The 26,760-nt window shown below is 46.3% G+C and overlaps 1 non-coding gene across 1 annotated transcript; it reads left to right on the top strand.

Annotated features, from left to right (window-relative positions):
* Positions 1 to 24,220: 24,220 nt before the first annotated feature.
* TRNAE-CUC lies at positions 24,221 to 24,293 on the top strand. Its single transcript has one exon. It is a non-coding gene; the product is annotated as a tRNA-Glu (tRNA).
* The last annotated feature ends 2,467 nt before the right edge of the window (positions 24,294 to 26,760 follow it).

The raw sequence follows: 26,760 nt of genomic DNA, 5'->3' as shown, positions 1-26,760 counted from the left end.
CTTTCATAGGCTCCACAGTTTAGGACTTGGACATATTGTTTCAGGGGCCAGCATTCAACCTTCCACAATGATCATTACAAATAGTTTCACGGGGGCTTCTCTGGTGGCACAGCGGTTGAGAGTCCGCCTGCCGATGCAGGGGTCATGGGTTCGTGCCCCCTTCTGGGAAGATCCCACATGCCGTGGAGCAGCTGGGCCCGTGAGCCATGGCCGCTGAGCCCGCGCGTCCAGAGCCTGTGCTCCACAACGGGAGAGGCCACAACAGTGAGAGGCCCGTTACCGCAAAAAAAAAAAGAGTTTCATGGGAGAGGTGGGAGTGGAAGCCAGATTGCAAAGAAATGAGACAAAGGGCAAAGGGAGAGAAGAGAAAACAGATTTTTTTTTTTAAAGACAAAGGGACTACACTACCCAAAACAATCTACAGATTCAATGCAATCCCTATCCAACTACCAATGACAATTTTTTTTTTTTTTTGCGGTACACAGGCCTCTCACTGTCGTGGCGTCTCCTGTTGCAGAGCACAGGCTCCGGATGCACAGGCTCAGCGGCCATGGCTCACGGGCCCAGCTGCTCCATAGCATGTGGGATCTTCCCGGACCGGGACACAAACCCGTGTCCCCTGCATTGGCAGGTGGACTCCCAACCACTGCGCCACCAGGGAAGCCCTCAATGACATTTTTCACAGAACTAGAACAAAAAATTTCACAATTTGTATGGAAACGCAAAAGACCTCGAATAGCCAAAGCAATCTTGAGAAAGAAAAATAGAGCTGGAGGAATCAGTCTCCCTGACTTCAGACTCTACTACAAAGCTACAGTAATCAAGACAGTATGGTACTCGCACAAAAACAGAAATATAGATCAATGGAACAGGATAGAATGCCCAGAGATAAACCCATGCACATATGGTCACCTTATCTTTGATAAAGGAGGCAAGAATATACAATGGAGAAAAGACAGCCTCTTCAATAAGTGGTGCTGTGAAAAGTGGACAGCTACATGTAAAAGAATGAAATTAGAACACTCCCTAACACCATACGCAAAAATAAACTCAAAATGGATTAGAGACCTAAATGTAAGGCCAGACACTATAAAATTCTTAGAGGAAAACACAGGCAGAACACTCTCTGACATAATATCACAGCAAGATCCTTTTTGACCCACCTCCTAGAGAAATGGAAATAAAACCAAAAATAAACAAATGGGACCTAATGAAACTTAAAAGCTTTTTCACAGCAAAGGAAACCATAAACAAGATGAAAAGACAACCCTCAGAATGGGAGAAAATATTTGGAAATGAAGCAACTGCCAAAGGATTAGTCTCCAAAATACACAGTTCATACAGCTCAATATCAAAAAAACAAACAACCCAATTCCAAAATGGGCAGAAGACCTAAGCAGACATTTCTCCAAAGAAGATATACAGATTGCCAACAAACACATGAAAGGATGCTCAACATCACTAATCATTAGAGAAATGCAAATCAAAACTACAATGAGGTATCACCTCACACCAGTCAGAATGGCCGTCATCAAAATATCTACAAACAATAAATGCTGGAGAGGGTGTGGAGAAAAGGGAACCCTCTTACACAGTTGGTGGGAATGTAAATTGATACAGCCACTATGGAGAACAGTACAGAGGTTCCTCAAAAAACTAAAAAATAGAACTACCATATGACCCAGCAATCCCACTACTGGGCATATACCCTGAGAAAATCATAATTCAAAAAGAGTCATGTACCACAATGTTCACTGCAGCTCTATTTACAATAGCCAGGACATGGAAGCAACCTAAGTGTCCACAACAGATGAATGGATAAAGAAAATGTGTCACATATATACAATGAGATATTACTCAGCCATAAAAAGAAACAAAATTGAGTTATTTGCAGTGAGGTGGATGGACCTAGAGACTGTCATACAGAGTGAAGTAAGTCAGAAAGAGAAAAACAAACACCGTATGCTAACACATATATATGGAATCTAAAAAAAATAAAAGATTCTGAGGAACCTAGGGGCAGGACAGAAATAAAGACACAGACGTAGAGAATGGACTTGAGGACACACGGAGGGGGAAAGGTAAGCTGGGACAAAGTTAGAGAGTGGCCTGGACATATATGCACTACCAAATGTAAAATAGATAGCTAGTGGGAAGCAGCTGCATGGCACAGGGAGATCAGGTCGGTGCTTTGTGTCCACCTAGAGGAGTGGGACAGGGAAAGTGGGAGGGAGATGCAAGAGGGAGAAGATATGGGGATGCATGTATATGTATAGCTGTTTCACTTTGTTATACAGCAGAAACTAACACGCCATTGTAAAGCAATTATACTCCAATAAAGATGTTAAAAATAAATAAATAAATAAAATGGGTAACCAACCAGGACCTACTGTACAGCAAAGGGAACTCTGTTCAATATTACATAACAACCTAAATGGGAGAAGAATTTGAGAAAGAAGAGATACATGTATATATATATAAAACTGAATCACTTTGCTGTACACCTGAAACCAACACAACATGGTTAATCAACTGTTCTGCAATATAAAATAAAAAGTTAAAACATAAAAAGACAGCGGGGGGGGTAAAGAAATGTAGATAATTATTGACAGAGATTTGGTGAAGAAAAAATACAAATAGAGAGGGAGCTGGACGGGGGCTAAGTAGAAGAGGAATTTTTGTTCCTCTTTTAAAATATGGTAGAAACTTGAGTCGAGGTGGGGGGAGGGGGAAGGATAACAGAGAAAGGGGAAGACCTTGAAGATGCAGGGAAGAGACGGGAGGGACAGTGGAGCAAGGAGCAGGCCCCAGAACAGGGTCACCTTCAACACATCAAGTCTAAACGGATGACTCAGTAAATCCAGGGATGGGTCAGCCACAGACTGACGGCAGCCACAGAACAAGTCAGAACAGACACATCGTTGGAGGAGAAAAGGCTGAGCCAAGGAACCACCAAAGACAAGAGAAAACATAACCAACAAGCCTTTGGAAGAGGCTGAGACTTAAAAGGCTGAGTCAGAGTTCATCAGCTGAGTCAGAATTCATCAGCTGGGCAGTTGATGGGGCACTTTCTGCAGCGTCTCACCTGAAGCTCTCACTACTGCTGGGGGGAGGCAGAATTATGATGCCTCTTGCGTGGAAGAAGAAACTGAGACCCAGAAAGGCCTTAGGGTTACTGAATGACGCACAGGTGACTGAGGTTACCAAAGGACACACAGAGCCCTCCGGTGAGGAGGCCGGGAGCCCAGGGAGGGCCTGGGGCATCCTCTATCTGGACACATGAAGAGACACCCTTGAGGCCCCTCCCAGAAGTGGGCACTCTTTTATATAGTCGCCCTTTTTCCACTCTCCTCCCCGGGCTTCTGAGATAGTCTTCCTGGTTTTCTACCTCTTGGATCTTTCTCAAGAGACTTTCCAGAGTACCGCTTCTCCCTCCAACCATTTACAGATCCAAAACTGGATTCACCTTACTCCACCCCAGACTCCTCCTTCCGTGTTCCTACTTGGTGGTTGGCACCACCAGCCACAAATCTGCCTCTGCCTCTCCCCAACATCCTGCCAATCACCAATCGCTGTGTCTTCTGCCTCCTAAGTACCTTGTGAGCCTGCCCGCTCTCTCCATCCCCAGGCCTTGTCGCCCTGTCTTGCCTGAGCCCTGACCGTTGGCCTCCCCAGTCCATCCTCCAGACTGCTACAGCCTGAGCCTCCTAAATCACAATGATGATGTCCTCACTCAGGCATTTAAAGATGGCTGGCTTCCTACCTCTGTTGGGTAGAGCACAAACTAGCATTCAAAGCCCTTTATGATCTGGCCCCTGCCAGATTCTCCAGCCTCAACAACCCTGAACACATCCCACCCTCCAGCCACACCTACAACTTGCCATTTTTCAAATGTTCCACACCGTTGTCTAAGGTTATTTCTACTGCCTGGAAGATCCTCCTTCCCACCACCATCTGCCTTAAGCCAGCTCAGGTATCTACTCCCGTAAGAAGCCCTCTTGACCCTCCATCCCATGGGGTTAAGCCCTCAATGTGCCCTTTTCCCCACTCCTCTTGTCACACTCTCACACTCTACCGTGATTGTTTCCCTGCCTGTCTACCCATCAGATGTGACAGAGATTCCCAGGTGGCCAGAGGAGAGTTCAGGACCTGAAGCATGCTTGTGCTTAGTTACTATTGGCTGGACTGTGTTGATTGTCACAGTGTATACCGATCTACCATACTTTGTCATTTACTTACACATTGCTCTGTTATTGCCACTTTTCCCCACGATGCATAGTCAGCTCAAAACATCCTTAGACAAATACGGGTTTTTCTCCTTTCCATTATTTACTTGGAATGTATTCCCCAAACTGCTTTTACTTGGCCAAAGGTTATACTTAAGTGTGTGGCTTTTAATAGGCATTGCCAGATAATTCTCTAGAAAGATTGTGTTGATACATATCACTACTAAGTGTGCGCATGGATCCCTGCAACACTGTCAGCACTGGGTTTTACTATTTTCATTCATATTTACTACTTTAACAGGTATGATGGGTGATGGTCTCTTCCTTCAAGGAGCCTTCTCTAGTCCTAGAGAGGCAGCTGTAATGTCATGACAGAAGGCAGCCAAGGAGACTGTGGGAGCCTAGATGGAGTGGAGGTGAGGTCTAATCCAGGTGGTGAGGTTCAAAGAAAACTTTCTAAAGGAGATGACACCCAACTTGGACCCAACCAGTTGACGTTTCCTCTCACCTTGCCTTCCACAACATCCTGACCTGCTTTGGCTTTCCCAATCTTATCTCCACCAGCCTTCATTCATCTCCTGCCATGAGGCTCCCATGTCCAGAGATAGCAAAGTACAACAGCTCAATGGGAATAGATATTTTTCCCATCTCACAGATGAGGAAACAGGTTCACAGGGACCATGCAGCTAGTGAGGGATGGGACTAGAATTTGAACCAAGCCCTATATGATTGTCCCTGGGCCCATGCTCACCCAGCTACCTTCACTGAGAAGGGAGAAAGAGGACACTTCCTGGAAAGACTATGTGCCAGGCCCCACGGAAGCCACTTCTCACCTATCACTCCATTCACAACAGCCCTGCAAGGTAAGAAATGCCAGGCAGAATCTACAAAAGAGGAAACTGAAACCCAACAACGACCTTTCCAAGGTCACACAGTGGGGCAAGTCCAGTGGGACCCAGAATGTCCAGGAACATAGACTCTCCCTCCTAGGGAGGGCTCCCCACCCCCACTTCCCTACCACACTCATCTCAGAGGGAGCGACACCAGCTGAACAGTGTGATAGGTTGAATTGTGTTCCCACCAAATTCATATGTTCAAGTCCTAACCCCTTGTGCCTTAGAATGTGACCTTATTTGGAGGTAGGTTCTTTAAAGAGGTAATCAACTTTAATGAGGTCATTAGGGTGGGTCCTAATCCAATATGACTGGTGTCCTTATAAAAAGGAGAAACTTGGACACAGAGACAGATATTCCAAGAGAGAAGGTGATGTGAAGTCACACAAGGAGAAACTAGACAAGGGACACCAGAGGCTACCAGCAGCTAAGAGACAGGCCTGGAACAGATCCTGCTCTCACAACCCTGAGAAGGAGTCAACCCTGCCAACACCTTGATTTCAGACTTCTAACTTCCAGACCTGTGAAACAACAGATTTTGGGTTTGTTTTGCTTGTTTGTTTTTTTAAGCCACTGTTTGTGGTACTTCGTTACAGCAGCCCCAGGAAATGAACACTAAGAAAAAACTGCTACCTACCCCAAAAAGAAGAGATCCTGAAGATATTTTTGAACACACGAGTGTTGTGATTTTTAAATTGCTAATGTTTTTATTATTATTCTATATTTCTATTGAAGAAAATTTAGAAAGGATCAGACAGTATAAATAAGAAAATTAAAACCACATGCCCTCTTTGGAAGTGAATTCTTGGAGGGGGCGGGTACACACATGCCCTCTTATTTTACTGTTTACATTTTAGTGAATTTCCTTTTAGTCTCTTTTCTCCCCCCCTTGCAGTTACTAGAATCTCCCTTGCAAGGCTGCTGTGATGCTTGACTGAGAGACTGGGTAAAGTTCTTAGCACAGGGTAGAGCACCCAGTCCAGCGCTATCAACGGTACATAGAGTGCATATTTACATTGACATTGGATAAAATTGGATTCATGCTGCTTTATAACTTCCCCTTTTCACTTACCAGCACATCTTGAGTGTTTCCTCATATCTTTAATGTCCTTCAACAGCATGATATTTAATTTCTGCACAGCCTCCCACCTGTGAATGTGGCATCATCTATTTACCCAATTCCCTCTCATTGAACATTTCAGGAATTTCCAATTTTCCCCAGTTATAAATAAGACTGGGATGAAAAAAATCTTTGATTTTAGGGTACATCCTGGAAGTAGAATTGCTAAATCAAAGCATAACTCTTTTAAAAAGCTTTTGTATATAAAATAATGTGCAAAAGTTCCCGCAGAAACGCTGTATAATTTATCTCCTCAGCAGAGCAAAGGGCACTGACTTCCCCACGCTTTACCAACATCTGGTGTTTTCATTATTTTTTTGTCTTGACCAATTCTATAGGTAAGAAAAGCCGGAATCTCCTTTTCATTTGTACTTTGGGATTTCTAACATTTTCATGAGGTTTTTGTATTTCCTCGGTGAATTACGTTAATCATCCTTTGCCTGTGGTGTCCCAGGTCAGTTCCTTTCATTGTTACGGGTTTAGCAGGACTTGAAAGGGCTGCTGCAGATGGGGCCCCCGCGAGCAGCTTCCTCCCCGCCCTTCTCACCCTCCTCTTCCCACATTCCCATCCTCAGAGCTTTCCTCTGCTCCCCAGGGAACCTCTGTCATTCAAACTAGCCCTTGCTTTCCCTGGGAAAGCATCTGCACCACCTTTTGCTGCCTTCCCCCACCCCCACATCCCGCAGCCCAGCACGTTCACCCCTGAAATTCCCCAAGGAGGCCCAAAACCACAGGGGACCCAGACTGAGCCCTAGAGCAAGCATCCCAGCCTTGCTCTGCTCTGGCCTGAACACAAGGAGATGGTGAGCAGTTCAGAGGAACAGTTGTCCCCAGGGGAAGGCCTGGGAGAGCAAGGCAACAGTGTGAGGTGGGAGAAAGCATGTTTTGGATGTCTTTTGGTGTTCCATGTCTTTGTAGCACAGAGCTCAAACCCCAGGTCAGCCACTTGAAGTCTGTCAACTCACTATCTTGCAGGGTCACAACGAGGGGAAAATGCAACATGATGTGTACAGCACCAGGCACAAAAGTCGGTTGCACTGATGACAAACCCCGAGGATCAGGTACTGCTTCTCCGGGAGAGACGGGCCTTGGAAGGGTCCAGTTTGCACTTGCGGCTGGAGAGGGAGCATATCAGGCAGAAGGAACAGCTTGAACAAAGGCTGGGAGGCCAGAGGTGGGGCTGAGTAGGTCATGTAAATGGAGGGTCTCAGGGCACAGAGGAGGCCCCAGGGTCAGTAGTCGGGGCTAACAGGGAAGCTCAGACCTCAGCTCGGGCCGTGGAGAGGGCCACGCCTGGCTCGGGAAATCTCGGTTTTCCTTCCCACCCGTCTCCAACTTCACTCCTTCACTGCCCCCGGGAAGACACTTGTATGTACGGCGGTCGGGCCTGGGCCGGGCCCCACCCTGGATCTTGAGGTCAGACGAGCCTCGACCGGAGTGATCAGTGCCCAGGGGGCACCCCGAGGAGAGTGGCTAAAACTGAGAGAGCTTCCCAGAAGCAGCCTTTGAGCCAGGCCTGGGGGTGCGAGTTGGTCAGGCGCTGGGAGGGCGAGGCAAAGCGGGCACTGCGTGCATAAGGGTCGCCTGGACCCCGACTGGCCGGCCAAGCCTGGCTCCGGGGATGGTCTGCGAGCACCACGAGGGTGCTGCGCGGGGGAGGGGCGGGATGCAGCAGGTGCCCAGAGACGCCCGGGAGGCCCCGGGCCGGCGGGGTGGAGGGAGCGGCAGGGGAAGGGAGATGGGGGGAGGGGAGATGGAGGGAGGCCGACGTCCCCCGCCCCGCCCCCGAGGGCTGCCGCACGTAGCTCTCGTCGCTGGTCTGCTGCGTGTCCCGGCAGGTACAAAGGAGGAGTTGCGGCGGAGCGGGGCCTGCCCGCTACCTACCGCGCCGCCCCACACCACCCCCCCACAAGGAACGAAGCTGGGGGCGGGGTGGGCAGGAGCCCAAGAGCACACCGTCCGGGCCAGGTTGGTCTCCTCCACCCGCAGCTTTCCCTCCCGCGGCCTCCCCAGGGCCCCTTCGGCCCGGGAAGGAGGCGGAGTCCTTGTGTGGCCGACTGGATGTCTGAGGCCCAGACAAAGGGACCGCCCCGGTCCCACAGGGGTGGGGGCGAGGCGACTAGTGAAAGGCACGATCCTGTCTTTTGCAGGAGAGAAGCGAGGCCAGGGCCCCCTTTGTACTTGCCCCGACCTCACCCCCACCCCCAGTGTGAGGATGGGGACTGTGCCCCAGGCCCTCTAAGCGGAATTTGATGTACAAGAGCACTCAAGTACACAAGTCTGCGCTCCGGAATGTCTTATCTAGGAGTCAACCCAGATGGATCTGTCTCCAAGCAGCTCTTTACGCAAGATCGTCCAGTCCACATCAAAGGAAGGGAGAGGCGCCGATAAAGGTTAGAGGGAGACCAAAGCCTTCTCAAGCCATCCGTGGCTCCACCTCTGCACGTACCATGCCCAGAGGATGCCCTCGTGAGCGCTCACAATCCCGCAAACACACAGGTAGCCCCGCCCGCGCATGCGCCTGGGTGTTGTCCCCACAGACCCATGTTCCCATCTGATTTCACACATGCACGCGTACGTTCGGGCTCCCCAGGAGCCACCCAGATTCTGAAAGTCAAGGAGGGCTACAGAATGAACCCTAGAATGATCCTTTGGGATTATCGCTCCTATTCACTCCCCAGACCCTCACTTTGTCCTCCATGCAAGGCAATCCTGGGACAGGTGGGAGAGGAGAATTGGGCCAGGCTAGTTGGAGATCAAAAGCACTTTGGGAGGGAATGTCCTCTGGATGGGAGTCGCTGCCCTCTTCCACCACACCAGCCCAGTGCAGAGGGACCTCCCACCCCCCATCAAAGCAGGCCAGAGGACCACCCACGATAGGTGTGAAAGCCACAGAAGAACAGGAAGCTAAGAGACTAGGCCCCCTTGCAGTTGTAGGGGAGGGGAAGGAGTGGCTGCCTCACTTTTCTAATCATTACAGTGGGGAAGAGGGCTGTTCCCTGTGATTGGGGCCCCTCCAGTTCTGCCCTTCTGCTTTGGAGCTGATCAGCAGACCGAGGGAGTGGGGCCCTTGTGCTCACATACACACACACACACACTCCCCCCACCCTTGCAACCTGGCCTAGAGCCCCCATTCCTGGAGGAGGAACCCTGGGAGCAGCAGACAGAAGCTCTGAGGCAAGGCGCCACATAGCCTGGTATAGTCTCCCCTTTGTCAGCTAGAGAGGAGTGAGACCAGGCCCCTGCCCTGCGGGTGTCTAGACCATGAGTAATAGGCACGTACACACATGCAGGCGCCGGGCTGCAGCCCAGGTGCTGAGGGCTCAGGACCAGTGTTCAGAGAGGGAGGGAAGACCGCCCCCCCCATCCAAACAGGCACAGGGCTGGGTTCACAGGTACCCTCAATACTATCTGGTGACTGAATGAAAGAACAAATGAGTGGGTGAATTCAGTGGATAAATGAATGAATGTCCGAGGCCATTAATTTGTTTGGGTGGAAAACCCTCGGCACGCCCAGGCTGGGACTTTTTGTGGATGTCACTGGTCTTGCCCTAGTATGTGTCATCACGCCAGCAGGCTACAGCTCCCCCAGGGGCCAGAAAACCCTTTGCTTGAGCCCCAGCCTAAGGCCAGACATTCACAAGGCGGCCAAGCGGTGCTCGCCGCCAATCAAGAATGGGTGTTGATGTGTCCACCTCCTCACCAGACTGAGAACTCTTCACAGGAGTCTTCAGTATCCAGTTCAAATTCCTTCCCATCCTCCACCCCAGTGTCCCCTCCAGTGAAGGGCCAACTGTGCCAAAAGAGAAGGACCTGGAATGAAGGCGGGCCTGGCCACTTCCTGGCTGGGTGGCCTTAGGTAGTCATTTCTCTCTGCGAGCCTTAATTTCCCTGTCTGAAGAATGGAGACAAGATGCCTTCTTTGGAAAATAAAAAAGGCCTTCTTTGCTTTGCTTTACAGGATGTGGGGTCACCTGCAGCACCACCCCTCTCTGAGCACCCTCACTCAGCACCCAGCATTCTTTGTTCACCTACACACCTCTTACCCACCACTCCCTTTATATCTGTCTTTGTACCTGCACTTAGCAGTTCCCCAAAGACAGGAATTGGGGCTCCCTCTGTCTCTCTGGGCCCTCTATTGCCCAGCAATGCCCAACACATGGTGAAGCATGTGACAGTGAGTGGAAGAAAAGGGTCCTTGAATGGTAAGTGATGAGTGAAAGCATTTTGTTAACCAGACAGGGCTGTGCGAATATGAGGGCTTTGGTCATTATGACAGTAATTTAAATCATAGAGGTTCAGGACACGAACATATCTTACAGGTTAACTGAATCCTCCCGTTAGACAGATGAGGAAACCGAGGTCCAGAAAAGACTGCCAGAGATGACTCATGGAGGATGTCCTGCTTGAACCTCAACTAAAAAAAAAAAAAAAAAAAAAAAAAAAAATATCTCCTAACTCCCAGGGGAGAAGGAATTCCTCCATGGCCCCTCCCCCAGGCCATTCTCCTCAGACCACGCCCCTCCCCTGCTGGGCTCAAGCCAGCACAGACACAGGGAAGCCCAGAAGGAAGGGCCCAGTCTTCCTTCCTCCTGTGACTGCCTTCTTCCAGACACCCGAGAGTCATGAGTTTATCTGGGGTTCTTGAGGGCTGAAGATGGCGAGGTGCTACTGTAAAGAAGCTGTGAAGTCTGAGTTTGCACTTCAGTGGAAGGCAGCGGCAGTGACAGCAGCGTGTGGAGGGGAAAACTGGAGGCTTAGCTCGGAAGCTCCCAGTGGAGCCAGGGGCAGTGGAATCAGCATGGACTCCAGAGCCAGGCCAACCTGGTTTTGACTCCTGACTCTGACGCTCAGCTGGGGGGGTCACTTGGCAAGTTACTTCATCCACAAGCCTCAGTTCCCCTCACCTGTCATACAGGAATACTAATCTCTACCTGACAATATAGTTGAGATGATTCAATAAGAACATAAGCAGAAGTGACCGTTATGGACTGAATGTGTCTCCCTAAAATTCCTATGTTGAAACCCTAACCCCTAGTGGGGCTGTATTTGAAGATGGGACTCTAAGGAAGTATAATAATTAAGGTTAAATGAGATCATAAGGTGGCCCTGATCTGATAAGGATTAGTGTCCTTAAAAGAAAAGACATTAGGGAATTCCCTGGCAGTTTTTACTGTGGTTAGGACTCCGTGCTCTCACTGCCGAGGGCCCGGGTTCAATCCCTGGTCAGGGAACTAAGATCCCACAAGCCGTGCCCGTGCGGCCAAAAGAAAAGACACTAGAGAGCCTCCCCTCCACCCCCCCGCCCCAAGTGCAAACAGAAGAAAGGCTATGTGGCGGGTGACATGGCAACAAGGCCGCTGTCTACAACCCAGGCAGAGAGCTCTCACCAGAAACCAACTACACTGGCACCCTGACCTCAGAGTTGCAGCCTTCAGAACAGTGAGAAAATTAATTTCTGTGGGTTAAGCCAAAGAGTCTGCGGTATTTTGTTATGGCAGCCCAATGTAATACAATGACTAAATAAGTAGGAGGCCATAATTGTTCTCCCTCTTGACATCTCCAGTTTCCCCTCTACTCTCAGGATGGAATAAGGAAAGAGCCTGCTGCTCCTTCCCCCACAGTTCAGAGGCCACTGGAAGGAAGGTAGTGGTGTCGGGTGGTGAAATTGGTACCCCAAAGATATCCAAATCAAATCCCTGGAACCTGTGAGTGTTCGCATATCGGGCAAAAGATGTGATTACGGTAAGGATATTGGGAAGAGGAGCTTATCCTGAATTGTCCAGGTGGGTCCTCAGTGTCATCCCAACTGTTCTTATAAGGGAGAGGCAGAGGGCCGGAGAGAGGAGAAGACATACATACACAGAGAAGGAAGCACTAGGACAGTGGGAGATTGGAGCCATGTGGCCACAAGTCAAGGAGCGCCTGCAACCACCAGAGGCTGGAAGAGGCCAGGAGCAGATTCTTCCCCAGCGTCTCGGGAGGTAGTGGGGCCCTGCCAACACCTTGCTTTCAGACTTCTGGTCTCCAAAACCGTGAGAATACATGTCTATTTTTGTAAGCTAACCAGCTTATGATACAGCAGCCAAGGTAACTAAGATAGGGTTATTGGTCCCGCCTCCAACTCAGCCAGCCCCCTGCCTCTGTACCTTTCATTTCCTAGCCACACCTGGACCTGGACCCCCCAGGCACTCGCCCACTAAGCCCTAAAGCCCAGTCCTAAGTGGGATGGGACACCTGCCACCCACAGCGTAGGCTGAGTCACAGCTGCCACCTGAATCCACTGGACTCAGCACCAGTTCTCTGTGCCATCAGACCCCAGTAGGACTGGGAGGTGGTGTGCCTCCTGGGGCCAAGTATGGATTAGTGGGGAAAAAACACTAACTTGGGAAAGTCAGGGGGTGTGTATTTAAATTTTGCCTCTCTGTGAACTTGAGCAAGTCACTTGAGCTCTCCAGGCCACAGTTGTCTCATCTGCTGGGGCCTGGATTGAAGTGCGTGATTTTCCTGGGCACGTGCAGTTCTGACTGTGAATAAGCAGAGAAAGGGGGCGGGAGGGCTGGGGACGGAGGAGGAAGGTAATCAGTGCCACGCGTAAATGTGTTCAATTCTATAAGTGGGGTTTGGGTTTCTCGTGGATTGGATGAGAAGCAGTGTCACACAGGGATTCAAGGCTTGGAAGGAAGGAGCGCTTGGGGTTAGAGGTCTGCATGAGAGGTGTCCATCAAAGGCCCACCCTGTCACACCCCTTTCCAGGGAGGTTGCTGGGTCTCCAACCCCCGCAGCCCAAGTGGGTACATTTGGACCATGGAACTTTGTCTCCTGTGGACAGAACCAACTGGAAGAAGGGGGGACCTGAGGAGAGGGCTGCCCGGCAACCAATGATATGGAGGGAAAAGATGAGATGGGCCACCACATTGTCGTACTTGAGAACTTGAACTGGGAAACATGGGAAAACGTGATAGGAAAATGGAGACAAAGAAGTCACACTATAGAGAAGTGCAGAGATCCGAGCCTGGTCAAGCCAGTGACTGAAAAGAGAAATTAAAAGAAGTGAGTTAGTAGCCAGCAGAATGAGGTGAAGCAAACTGGGATGGTAGTCAATGTTAATTGACTTACTTGTCAATGTTAATTGACAAGTTAATGTTAAGTCCCATTAACACACTGGGATGTGTTAATGTTGAGCTGTGAAAGTAAAAGTCCATGCGCTCCTGCAGCTGGCTGTCCTAAAGGGTTCTAGCACTGGAGGGGAAAGGCCTCAGACTTAGAATTAGTAAGAACTCTATTTATTCAAAGTGCGCTGCAGGGAAGAAGGAAGAAATGCTCACCAGCCAGAATTGAGGACTACCACGCTAGTTTCTTTTCTTTTCCTTTCTTTTTTTTTCTTTTGTGGAATCTTAGTTCCACGACTAGGGATTGAACCGGGCGAAAGCTCAGAGTTCTAGCCATTGGACCACCAGGGAATTCCCAACCATGCTAGTTTCTTAACATATCAAATCTACAGACTTCTAAGCTACTGGGACTGAGCTCAGCAAGGTCACAGGATATAACGTCACTATTCTAAATTCAGTTATATTTCTATCTACTGCCAATAAGCAATTGGAAACTGAACATTTTAAAACATCTTTTTAAATAGTATCAAAAAACCATCAAAGACTAGGTGATATATTTATCAAGATAGATGCAAGATATGTATATTAGTTATCTATTGCTACCTAACAAATTATCCCAAACTTAGTGGTTTAAAACAACATACATTTCCTATCTCAGTTTCCAGGGATCAGAAATTTAGGAGCAGCTTAGCTGCCAGATGGTCTGGCTCAGGGTCTCTCATGAGGTTGCAACCCAGATGTTGGCCAGAGCTGCAGTCATCTGAAGGCTTGATATGGCTTTTAGCAGGAGGCCTCAGTTTTGCATCACGTGAAATGCTCCATAGGACTGTTCACAACATGACAGCTGGCTTCTCCCAGAATGAATGATCCAGGAGAGAAAGGGCAACCCAATTAGAAAGTCACAGTGCTTTTCATGACCTAGTCACTGAAGTCCCACACTGTCCCTTCTGCTTTATTCTGTTAGAGCAAGTCAAATCACTAAGTCCAGCCCATACTCCAAGAGAGGGAAATTCATCTCCACCTCTGGTAGGGAGGTGTATCAAATAAACTGTGAACTTATTTTTAAAATCACCATAACCAGTACACTGGAAACAATAAAACAGTGCTGAGAGAAATTTTTAAATGGAAAGATAAGGCATGCTGGGCTTCCCTGGTGGCGCAGTGGTTAAGAGTCCGTCTGCCAATGCAGGGGACACGGGTTTGAGCCTGGGCCCGGGAAGATCCCACATGCCGCAGAGCAACTAAGCCCATGCGCCACAACTACTGAGCCTGCGCTCTAGAGCCCGCGAGCCACAACTACTGAGCCCACATGGTGCAACTACTGAAGCCTGCGTGCCTAGAGCCCACGCTCCACAACAAGAGAAGCCACCGCAGTGAGAAATCCGTGCACCGCAACGAAGAGTAGCCCCCACTCACTGCAACTAGAGAAAGCCTGCGCACAGCAATGAAGACCCAACACAGCCAAAAATAAAATAAATAAAAAATAAATAAATGAAAAAACAAAAACTGATGACAAATAAAAAAGAAAGATTAGGCATGTTCATGGATGGGATGACTCAATATTGTTGAGAAATCACTTCTCAGATTGGTCTATAGAGTCACTACAATCTCAATAAAACACCAGCAGAATACTTTTACAGAGATTAACAAGCTAATTGCCAAATTTATACGAAAATGTGAAGGTCCCAACATAACCAAAACAATTTTGTAAAGGAAGAACAAAGTTTGAGGATTATGCTACCTGATTTCAAGACAATATAAAGCCACAGTAATCACTTTGATGTAGGCATGGATATTGATGTGATATAGGGATAGATATATAAATCAATGGACTAGAACAGAGTCCAGAAACAAACCCACACATATGTAGTCAATTCATTTTTTATAAAGGGACCAAGAGAATTCAATGGGGAAAGGATAGTCTTTTCAACAAATGGGGCTGAAACAATTAGGTATCCATATTCAACAAAACAAATCTCAACCATCATGTCAAATACAAAAATTAACTCAAAATATGTCAAAGAAAAATCATAGGAGTTAACACTATAAAGTTTCTAGAAGAAATGTAGGAGAAAATTAGTTTTATCTTAGTTTAGGCCACTGTTTCTTAACTTGGGGCAATTTTCCCCAGGGAACATTTGGCAATGTCTGGAGGCATTTTTAATTGTCACAACTGGAGGGGTGATGCCACTGAGTTAGTGGGTAAAGGCCAGGAATGCTGCTAAACATTCTACAATACACAGGACAGCCTCCTACAACAAAACATTTTCTAGTGTAAAATAACAACAGTACCGAAACTGAGAATCCCTGGGCTAAGCAAAGATTTCTTAGATAAGACACAAAAGTCAGAAACCATAGAATTTGAAAAACGCAAAGATTAAACTTTACCAAAAAAAAAATAATTTCTGCTCTTTGAAAGACACCATTAAAAAAGCAAAAGGCGGGCTTCCCTGGTGGCGCAGTGGTTGGGAGTCTGCCTGCCGATGCAGGGGACGCGGGTTCGTGCCCCGGTCTGGGAAGATCCCACGTGCCGCGGAGCGGCTGGGCCCGTGAGCCATGGCCGCTGAGCCTGCGCGTCCGGAGCCTGTGCTCCGCAGTGGGAGAGGCCACAGCAGTGAGAGGCCCGCGTACCGCAAAAAAAAAAAAAAAAAAAAAAAAAAAGCAAAAGGCAAGTCACAGATGGGTGAAAGAATTTGCAAAACATATTTCTGATAAATGACTTTTATCCAGAATATATAAAGAACTCTTACAACTCAAAGTAAGAAGATGACCAGTTTTTTTGATGGGAGAAAGATTTGAACAGATACTTCACCAAAGAAGATATATGAATGGCCAGTAAGCACACAGAAAGATACAAGTCATTAGAGAAATGCAAACTTAGATCACAATGAAATGCCATTGCACATCCATTAGAATGACTAAAAAATTTTTTAAACTGACCATACCAATGTTGGCAAGGATGTGGAGAAACTGGAAGTCTCATAAGCTGCTGGTGGAGATGTAAAATGGCACAACTTTGGAAAACAGTTGCTTGTAAAGATAAATATACATTTACAACCCAGTAATCCCATTCCTAGGTATTTACCCAAGACATACTTACCAAGAGAGGTATTTACCTAAAGACTTACAAGTGAATGTTCATAGCAACTTTATTCATGATAGCCAAAAACTGAAAGTAACCTGAATGCCAATTAAGAGATAAATGGGTTAAAAATCTGTGGTACATCCATACAGTGGAATTTACTCAGCAATGAAAAGAAACAAACTGCTCAAGAATATGGATGAGGGACTTCCTGGTGGCGCAGTGGCTAAGAATCTGCCTGCCAATGGGGGGACAGGGGACACGGGTTCGAGCCCTGGTCCAGGAAGATCCCACATGCCGCGGAGCAACTAAGCCCGTGCGCCACAACTACTGAGCCCACGCTCTAGAGCCCGCGAGCCAAAACTACTGAGCCCACGTGCCACAACTACTGAAGCCCATGTGCCTAGAGCCTGTGCTCCACAACAAGAGAAGCCACCGCAATGAGAAGCCCATGCACCGCAACAAAGAGTAGCCCCTGCTCTCCACAACTAGAGAAAGCCCGCGCGCAGCAACAAAGACCCAACGCAGCCATAAATAAATAAATAATAAATAAATAAAATGGAAAAAAAAGAAAAAGAATATGGATGAATCTCAAAATCATTATGTGGGGTGAACAAAGCCAGACACAGAAGAATGCATATGGTATGATTCCATTTATAAGAAATTCCAGGAAATTCAAAATTACAATGATAGATTAGTAGTTGCCAGGGGCTGGGAGGAGAAAGAGAGGACTGACTTCAAAGGGGCACAGGAATATTTTAGGGTGACAGAAATGTTCTGTTTCTCAATTGAGGAAGGGGTTACACAACTACATACATTTCTCAAGACTCATGATATTTTATACTTGAAAGTGAGGAATTTTTATTTCTATAAGTTGTACCTAAACAAAGACTATCTTTTAAAGACTACAGGTTTGGGCTTCCCTGGTGGCGCAGCGGTTGAGAGTCTGCCTGCCGATGCAGGGGACACGGGTTCGTGCCCCGGTCCGGGAAGATCCCACGTGCCGTGGAGCGGCTGGGCCCGTGAGCCATGGCCGCTGAGCCTGCGCGTCTGGAGCCTGTGCTCCACAACGGGAGAGGCCACCACAGTGAGAGGTCCATGTACCGCAAAAAAAAAAAAACAGGAAAAAACATGGAAAAATAAAAATCATTAGATGTGTGAGGATAGTCAATAATGTACAGGGGTTGATTGAAAGCAATTTAAATTTTTAAATTTTGTCTTCCAGAAATATCACAATGTTTGTATAATCATAAGAACCAATCAGAACAGAGTTTGAGTTAGATTGGAGTAAATGCTGGGGTGAGGACTCAGTCAGATGACATTTCCTTGGAGAAGTAATTTAACTACTCTGAGCTTCAGTTTCCTCATATGTAAAACAGAGTTAATAATACAGCATCACCTCACAAGACTATTGTGTGGGTAAATTTTAAAATTCCGTATAGTGTTTAGCACACGGTACCTTGTGCATAATAGCCCACTCAATGTACACTGGCAGTCAAGATGAGGATACAGAGGCAGGGATACTCTGTAAAGACCAGACTGGCCGTGACTGCTCAGAACTGGCATCAGATTTTTTAAACAGTTTCACTGAGGTATAATTAACATTCAATAAAGAGCACATGTTTAAATTACACAATCTGACAAGTTTTATCACACGTATACACACTTGAAACCATTGCCGCCGCCACCAAGATAACAAACATATCTGTCACCCCCAAAAGCGCCCTCTCATCCCTCTACCACCCTGCATCCCAGGGAACCCTTCGTCTGCTTTCTGTCACTGGAGATTAGCTCGCATTTCCTAGAATTTCATATGAATGGAGTCGTGCACATTATGTTCTCTCTCTTTTTTGCTTGTTTTTTTGGTCTGACTTCTTTCATTCACCTTCTTTTGAGATCCATCTATGTTGTTGCATATATGAACAGTTCCTTCTTTTTCACTGCTGAGAAGTACCGCATTATATAGATATATCACAATGTGTTTATCCAGTCACCTGTTGGTGGACATGAGGATCGTTTCCAAGTTTTGGTTATTACAAATAGAGCTTTCATTTACCAGTCTTTGGGTGGACATTTGCTTTCATGCGTCTTGGGGAAATACCGACGAGTGGGATTGCTGAGGTGTAATGTTAGTATATATCTTTACAAGAAACTTCCTGGCAGTAAATGTGTTGTTCCAAGTGTGGAGTTCCCTTGGAGAGGGTTGGGAGGCTGGGGGTCAGAGTCAGGGGTCTCTCACACCCCCTCCCCACCTTCTCAATCTCTCTGTTCAAATCTGGTATTCCAAAAGGGCCTCTCCCTGCATAATGACACCCTGTCCCCATATGGGGGTGAGCATCAGAAGCTCCTGGGGAGCTTTAAACATGGTCCCACCTGAAACCTACTACTGAAAATATTGCCTGGTGAGGCCAGGTATCTGTGTTTTTTTAAAATGTCTCAGGTGATTCTGCCATGTAAAACGGCAAAGGAACTCCCCACCTACTGGAATGAGTTTAAACCCCCAGGCAAAGTATTCTGCACCCAATGCCCCCCCCCCACCTGCCCCAGAAGCCTCATGCCTTGCCCCTCACCCCAGACATGCAGCCTAATGAAAAGGCTCCATATTCCCAGACATGCTCAGGCTCTCTCACCACCAAGCTTTCACTCATCTCTCTACCTTCCCCATTCTCTACCCAGGGAACTTCTACAAATCCTTTGAGACCCAGAAAAGGCCACTCCCCACCTACCCCAAGCCTTCTACACCCATCCCCCAGCCAGGCAGAAATTTTGTTTTCCTCCTGAGTCTCACAGCACCACCCCCACCTATATCATAGCATCTGTCACTCACTCTGCCCTGTAATTACTGTCAGCCCCTCCAGTCCACGGACTCTGCATCCACAGCTCAATCTACAGTGGATCAAAAATATTAGAACATAAAAATTGCAGAAAACTCTAAAAGGCAAAACTTGAATTTGTCATATGCTGGCAACTATCTGCATAGCGTTTGCATTGTATTAGGTATTATAAATAACCTAGAGATGATTTAAAGTGTACGGGAGGATTGCCAATAAGTTATGTGCAAATACTATGCTATTTTGTATCAGGGACTTGAGCATCCTCTGATTTTGGTATCCGCAGGGGTCCTGGAACCAATCCCCTGCGGATACCAAGGGACGACTGTATCTAATAATACCCTGCCAGACAGTTTGCATCAGCAGCCTTGCTTAAGCTTTCTAAGAAACCGTTGAGGTAGGTCATGGTGAGGATGATGCAAAGACTGATTAGGTGAAAAGTCTGCTACAGTCCTTCTGCATGTGCTGCTAGACCCTTAAATCCTCACAACAGACACATGAGGTAGGTACTGTTATTATCAGGCCCATGTTACAAATGAGGAAACTGAGGCCCAGAGAGGTAAGTGGTAGAGCCAGGATCTAACTCAGGAAATGCTCCAGCCCTTTTACAGATAAGGACACTGACACTCAGGGAAATAATTTGCCCAAATTCAACATTTTCTTAAGTAGCACGGTCAAAATTTGCACCCAGGATCCGCTGATCCTACAAGGCCCTTGTTTAAACCTTCTACTTAGTAATCCACAGGCCAAGCCCTTCTTTTTTCCTGGTCCTGGGACAAGGATTGTTTCCAGTTTGGGACTATTACAAATAGGGTTGTTATGAATATTCATGCACAAGTTTTTATAATGCTTTCATTTCTCTTGGGTAAATAATTGGAAGAGGAATGGCTGAATCACATGGTAGGTATACATTTAACTTTTTAAGAAACTGTTTTTTCCAAAGTGGTCAAACCATTCCACACTCCCACCAACACCTGAGAGTTCCAGTTGCTCCACATCTTCACCAACACCTGGTATGGTCAGTCTTTTTGATTCTAGCCACTCTAAAAGCTCTGTAGTGGTATAATATTATACTTTAATTTGCATTCTCCTAATGACTATGACATTGAGTTTCTTTCCTCGTATTTATTAGCAACCATATATTTTCTTTGGTGAAGTGTCTGTTCAAATCTTTGCCCATATTTTAATATTCGTTTTCTTAGTGCTGATCTGTGAGAGCTCTTTATGTATTCTGCAAACAAGTCTCTTGCCAGATATGTAGTCTTTGTTCTCCCAGTTGTGGCTTACTTTTTCATTTTCTTAACAAGGTCTTTCAAGTGGTAAGTTTTCATTTTGATAAAGTCAAATTTATCAATTTTTTTATGGATGGTGCTAATTTATCTCAGCGATAGTTTATCATTTTTAGTGTATAGATCTTACATATATCTTGTCAGATTTCTCCCTAAGTATTTCATATTTTTGATGCCGCTGAAATTTTTAAAATTTTGATTTCAGACTGTTCGTTGCTAATGTATAGAAATATAATTGTTTCATATATTGATCTTATAGCCTACATTCTTGCTAAACTCACTTATTAATTCTAGTGCCTTTTTTTGTAGATTCCATAGGATTTTCTACAAACGTCATCATATTGTCTGTAAAGATAGTTTCACTTCTTCCTTTCCAATCTTAGTTGCCTTTTTTTTTTTTTTTTTTTAATATTATTGTACTAGCTATTTGGCTGTTCAAAGTTGTCCCACAGTTCACTAAAATCTTGGGGATTTTTTTAAAGTATTTTTTCTCTGTGTGTCTCATTTTGCATAGTTTCTATAACTATGTCTTCGAGTTTACCGATCTTTTCTTCTGCAACGACTGATCTGCCATTATTTCCATCCACTGTATTATTTATCTCAGACATTGTAGTTTCCATCTCTAGAAGTTTTATTTAAAAAAAAGTTTTTAATTTAAAATTAGAAGTGCTGCTTTTTTGTTTTTAAGTTGATTCATGTCTCTACATAGGCAACCTTTCTTCCGGTTAAACATATGAAATACATCTGTAATAACTTTTAATGTTATTATCTATCAATTCTACCATCAGTGTTGCTTCTGGGTCAGTATCAATTGATTGACTGTCTGTTCATTATGGATGGTGTTTTCCTGCTTCTTTGCATGCCTAGTAGTGATTGATTGGATGCCAGAATCTTACCTTTTTGGGTTCTGTATAGTTTTGTATTTCTATAAATAATCTTGAGTTTTATTCTTGGAAGTAATTAAGTTACTTGGAAACAATTTCATCTTTTTGATAAGTGGGACCAGAAATGTGTTTCGTTAGGGTTACTTTTTCCCCAGTACTCAGCCAAGACCCTTCTTAGTACTCTAATTGATGTCCCTTGAACTATGAGACCTTCCACTCTGGCTATCAGGCTATGAGGAACAGGCTCTATTTCTCAGGCTTGTGTGAGCCCTGAGCACTATGCCCTCTTATCCTTTTGGGTGGGTCTCTCTGCAGCCTCAGATAATTTCTAGTTGATTAATACTCCACTGAAGGGTGGAGGGGTACCCACTGCAGATCTCCAGGGCCCTCATTCTTGCAGGCTCTCTCCCTACAAACTCTAGGCTCTCTGGCATCCCCCAGGTTCCCAGTTATGTCTCCTTAATTCAGGAGACTGTCAGGCTCTGCCTGAATTCCCCTACCCCTGTGCCATGGCCTGGCAACTTTCTCCAAGCAGTATGATCACTGTTTGTCATTGCCTGATGTGCAATGTCTTGAGTGCCATTTTGTGTGTGTGTCGTGGCGGGGGGGGGGGGGGTCTTTTGTTGTTGTTATTTCAGATGGGAAGGTAAATCTAGTCTCTGTTACTCCATCTTAATCAGAAGCAGAAATTCCTGTCATCAGTGTTGGTACTGGAATTGGTCGTGGTTGGCTCTGAGCTGCATCTAGGAGGTTTTTCCTCTCTTATACCACGTGGCACAGCTGGCCCCAGGGAATGGCTGATCCTAGTGTGCTCTCAAGCTCTCAGGCACTGGGTGCCAACCAGAGCAGTAGCCAGGAAGAGGAGGTAACCAGTATGCCCCATGGGAAGTCGAGCTGGGGTATTTCATTATAACTTTGTCAACAAAATGATTCCGCACTGAGGTTCCAATGCCTTCTCCTCCTTCTGCCATCCCAGCTGGAGTCTCTGACAACTCTGACCTCTCCTCTGGTTACTGGCCAGGGCTGGAAGGGGTTGGCACCTGCAGCCTCCCAGCTGGCAACATTAACTACTACCTAGTAACAACAGTAAGAATTTCCTTTTTTAAAGCAACTGCCATTTTCCTGACCCTGGGCTACTTAGTAAGAATCTGAGGCTGGAGGACGTAAAGTGACTCCCCTAAGGTCACATAGCTAGAAGGGGCAGAATCATGGTTTAGCACTTACCTCCAGAGACCTGGTGTCTTGCCTGCCCGGAAAGAGCCTCCATTTTGGCCCGGGCTCCTGTGTCTAGTTCTGACTTGTGTCTGCCTCTGGGCCTGAAGCCCTATCTGGAACCTGCTTAGTTATGGGTGGTGACATGGGGGGAGATGGGTGGGACACACACTGGCTTTGTAATCAAACAGACCCAAGTTCAAATCCTACTTTCTAATGGTGTGAACTTGAGGGAGCCATGTACTCTTGCTAAGCCACAGGGATCGCTACTACAAAATCAAATAATGGTATTACTTCACAGTATTGAGGTGAGGGTTAAATGAGATATTTCTAAAAAGTACTTACTGGAGGGCTTCCCTGGTGGCACAGTGGTTGAGAGTCTGCCTGCCGATGCTGGGGACACGGGTTCGTGCCCCGGTCTGGGAGGATCCCACATACCGCGGAGCGGCTGAGCCTGCGCGTCCGGAGCCTGTGCTCCGCAACAGTGAGAGGCCCGCGTACCGCGGAAAAAAAAAAAAAAAAAAAAAAAAAGTACTTACTGGAGTTCCCTGGTGGTCTAGTCGTTAGGATTCGGTGCTTTCACTGCTGTGGCCCGGGTTCAATCCCTGGTCAGGGAACTGAGACCCCGCAAGCCCGGGGGCGTGGCCAAAAAAAAAAAGTTTCCAGTCCAGCGTGCAAAGAGCTTGGAAGTCATCGCTCCATACTAAAAACAAGTTAAAAAGCTGGATAAACTTTGAAAAATCAACAACTCTTCTTAAAGTTGTTAGAGAAGTGAGGTCACAGGGCAAACCACTGCACTGAAAATTGGAGAGACAGACAGGTGAATGCAGAGATTCACAATCTGCCGTAGTAGAAACCTATGTGTAGACGCTTCCACAAAACTAGCACCGGATGGGAAAAGCTGAGCTGTCACTGAAGAATTGCTGAAGACTCCGTGCAGACACAGAGAGTTTAAAAGCCCAGGTGGGGGCCCAAACACAGGGGGACCCCACATGTTTGTGAATTTTACCTCCGGAGCTCTGCCCCTCTGCTTCTGGCAAGGGTAAGGGAAAAGGAACATTCTGCTCTCCTTAACAAGACCTGCCCTCGGGAGAAACTATTTGACCAATGCCTAACCTATTGGAGTTTTATCAGAGCCTAACCTACATGGAAGAGCAATACCCAACTCCAGCCCCCTCCAGCCATCCTATCCTGTCCCACCTAAGGGGGGAAAACTGAGAAGCACTTATGAAGTTTGCAGTCCAGGGGTGCAGGTTCTCTAAAAGACAGAGACCTAACCATAGGGCTACAGAATGCCTCTCATCCCCCATACCTTTACCACCATATCACTAAAGGTCTATTTACTGGAGTGCCCTCTACCCAGCACATCATATCCGGCTTTCAATAAATAATTACAAGGCATACTAAAAGGCAAACACAGTTTGAAGAGACAGAGCAAGCATCACAACCAGACTCAGACATGGCAGGGATGTTGGAATTATCAGACTGGGAATTTAAAACAACTATGGTCAATAGATTAAGAGCTCTAATGGAAAAAGTAGACAGCATACAAGAATAGATGGGCAGGGAATTCCCTGGTGGTCCAGTGGTTAGGACTCCACACTCTCACTGTCCAGGGCCCAGGTTCAACCCCTGGTCGGGGAACTAAGCTCCCACAGCATGGCTAAAAAAAAAAAAAAAAAAAAAAAAAAAACCAGATGGGCAATGTACACAGAGTTGGAATTCCTAAGAACCAAATGCAATGCTAGAAATCAAAAACACTATAACAAAAATGAAGAATGCCTTTGATGGGCTCATTAGTAGACCAGGCACAGCTGAGGAAAGAATCTCTGAGCTTGAGGATATCTCAATAGAAACTTTCAAAACTGAAAAGCAAAAAGAAAAGACTGGGGAAAAAATGGGACAGAATAGCCAAGAACTATGAGACAACTACAAAAGGTGTAACATACATGTACTGGGAATACCTGAAGGAGAAGAAGAGAAAGAAGCAGAAGCAACACGTGAAGGAATAATGACGGAGAATTTTCCCAAATTGTCAGACACGAAACCACAGATCCAGGAAGCTCAGAGAACACCAAGCAGAATAACACCCGCCCCACCCAAAAAACAACAACCCTGCACCTATTATGTTCAAACCACAGAAAATCAAAGATAAAGAAAAAACCTTGAAAGAAGCCAGAGGAAAACAACACCTCATCTGTAGGGGAGCAAAGATAAGAATTACATCCAAATTCTCCTCAGAAACCAGGCAAGCAAGAAGAGAATGAGGTGAAACTGAGTGCTGAGAGAAAAAAACCACAAACTAGAATCTGTATCCTGTGAGATTTCCTTCAAAGTGAAGGAGAAATAAAGACTTCCTTAGACAAACAAAAATTGAGACACTTTGTTACCAGTAGACCTGCCTTGAAAGAAATATTAAAAGAACTTCAGAGAAAAGGAAAATGACGATAGGTCAGAAATTTGGGTCTGCATTAAAAAAGGAAGAGTATCAGAGAAGGAGTAAGTGATGGTAAAATAATCATAAATTTAATTTTTTAAATTGATCTTAACAGATAAAAGTTTCAAAATAATAACAGCAACAATGTGTCTGATGATGACAACATGTGTATATGAGATGAATGACGGCAATGATACAAGGGATGGGAAGGAAGAATTAGAAATATTTGTTATTATAAGGTACTTGCACTACTGTAAAGCAGAATAGTGTTATTTGAAAGTAGACCTGGATTAGTTGTAAATGTACATTGCAAACTCTAGGGCAACCACTAAGAATATTTTTTAAAATTATAATTGATATGCTAAGAAAGTAGAAAAAAATGGAATCATATAAAATGTTCAACTGAAACAATAAAAGGCAGAAAAAGAGTGGAAGACAAAAATAGGAACAAAGAACAGGGCAATGAATAAAAAACTAACAAATATGGTAGATATTAATCCAACTATATCAATAGTCACTTTAACATCAATGGTCTAAATATACCAATTAAGAGACAGAGATTGGGGCTTCCCTGGTGGCGCAGTGGTTGAGAGTCCGCCTGCCGATGCAGGGGACACGGGTTCGTGCCCCGGTCTGGGAGGATCCCACGTGCCGCGGAGCGGCTGGGCCCGTGAGCCATGGCCGCTGAGCCTGCGCGTCCGGAGCCTGTCCTCCGCAACGGGAGAGGCCACAACAGTGAGAGGCCCGCGTAACGCATAAAAAAAAAAAAAAAAAAAAAAAAGAGACAGAGATTGTGAGAGTAGATAAAAAAACAAGACCTAACTATATGTTGCCTTCAAGAAACCCACTTTAAATATAAAGATATGTGTAGATTAAAAGTAAATGGATATGCTTCCTTGGTGGCACAGTGGTTAAGAATCCGCCTGCCAATGCAGGGGACACAGGTTCGAGCCCTGGTCCGGGAAGATCCCACATGCTGCAGAGCAACTAAGCCTGTGCGCCACAACTACTGAGCCTGTGCTCTAGAGCCTGTGAACCACAACTACTGAAGCCTGTGTGCCTAGAGCCCGTGCTCCGCAGCAAGAGGCCACAGCAATGAGAAGACCGCGCACCGCAATGAAGAGTAGCCCCCGCTCGCCACAGCTAGAGAAAGCCCGTGTGGAGCAACGAAGACCCAACGCAGCCAAAAATAAATAAATTTTTTTAAAAAAGTAAATGGATAGAGGAAGATATTCTATGCTCACCCTAATTAAAAGTAAGCTCGAGCAGCTATATTGATTTCAGACAGAGCTAACTTTAGAGCAAGGAAAGTTATCAGGGATAAAGAGGGGCATTACATTGTGATAAAGGAGTCAACTCTACAAGAAAACATAATAATCTTTTTTTTTTTTTTTTTCCCGGTACGCAGGCCTCTCACTGTTGTGGCCTCCCCCGTTGCGGAGCACAGGCTCAGTGGCCATGGCTCACCCCAGCCGCTCTGTGGCATGCGGGATCTTCCCGGACCGGGGCACGAACCCGTGTCCCCTGCATCGGCAGGCGGACTCTCAACCACTGCGCCACCAGGGAAGCCCCATAATAATCTTTAATGTGTATGCACCTAAAGAGCATCAAAATACATGAGGCAAAAACTGATAGCACTGCAAAGAGGAATAGATGAATCCACTATTACAGCTG

Source organism: Phocoena sinus, chromosome 1 (assembly GCF_008692025.1).
Source record: "Phocoena sinus isolate mPhoSin1 chromosome 1, mPhoSin1.pri, whole genome shotgun sequence".
NCBI lineage: Eukaryota > Metazoa > Chordata > Mammalia > Artiodactyla > Phocoenidae > Phocoena > Phocoena sinus.
The sequence above is the reverse complement of the archived record's forward strand: the minus strand, read 5'-3'. Positions and strand labels throughout refer to the sequence as shown.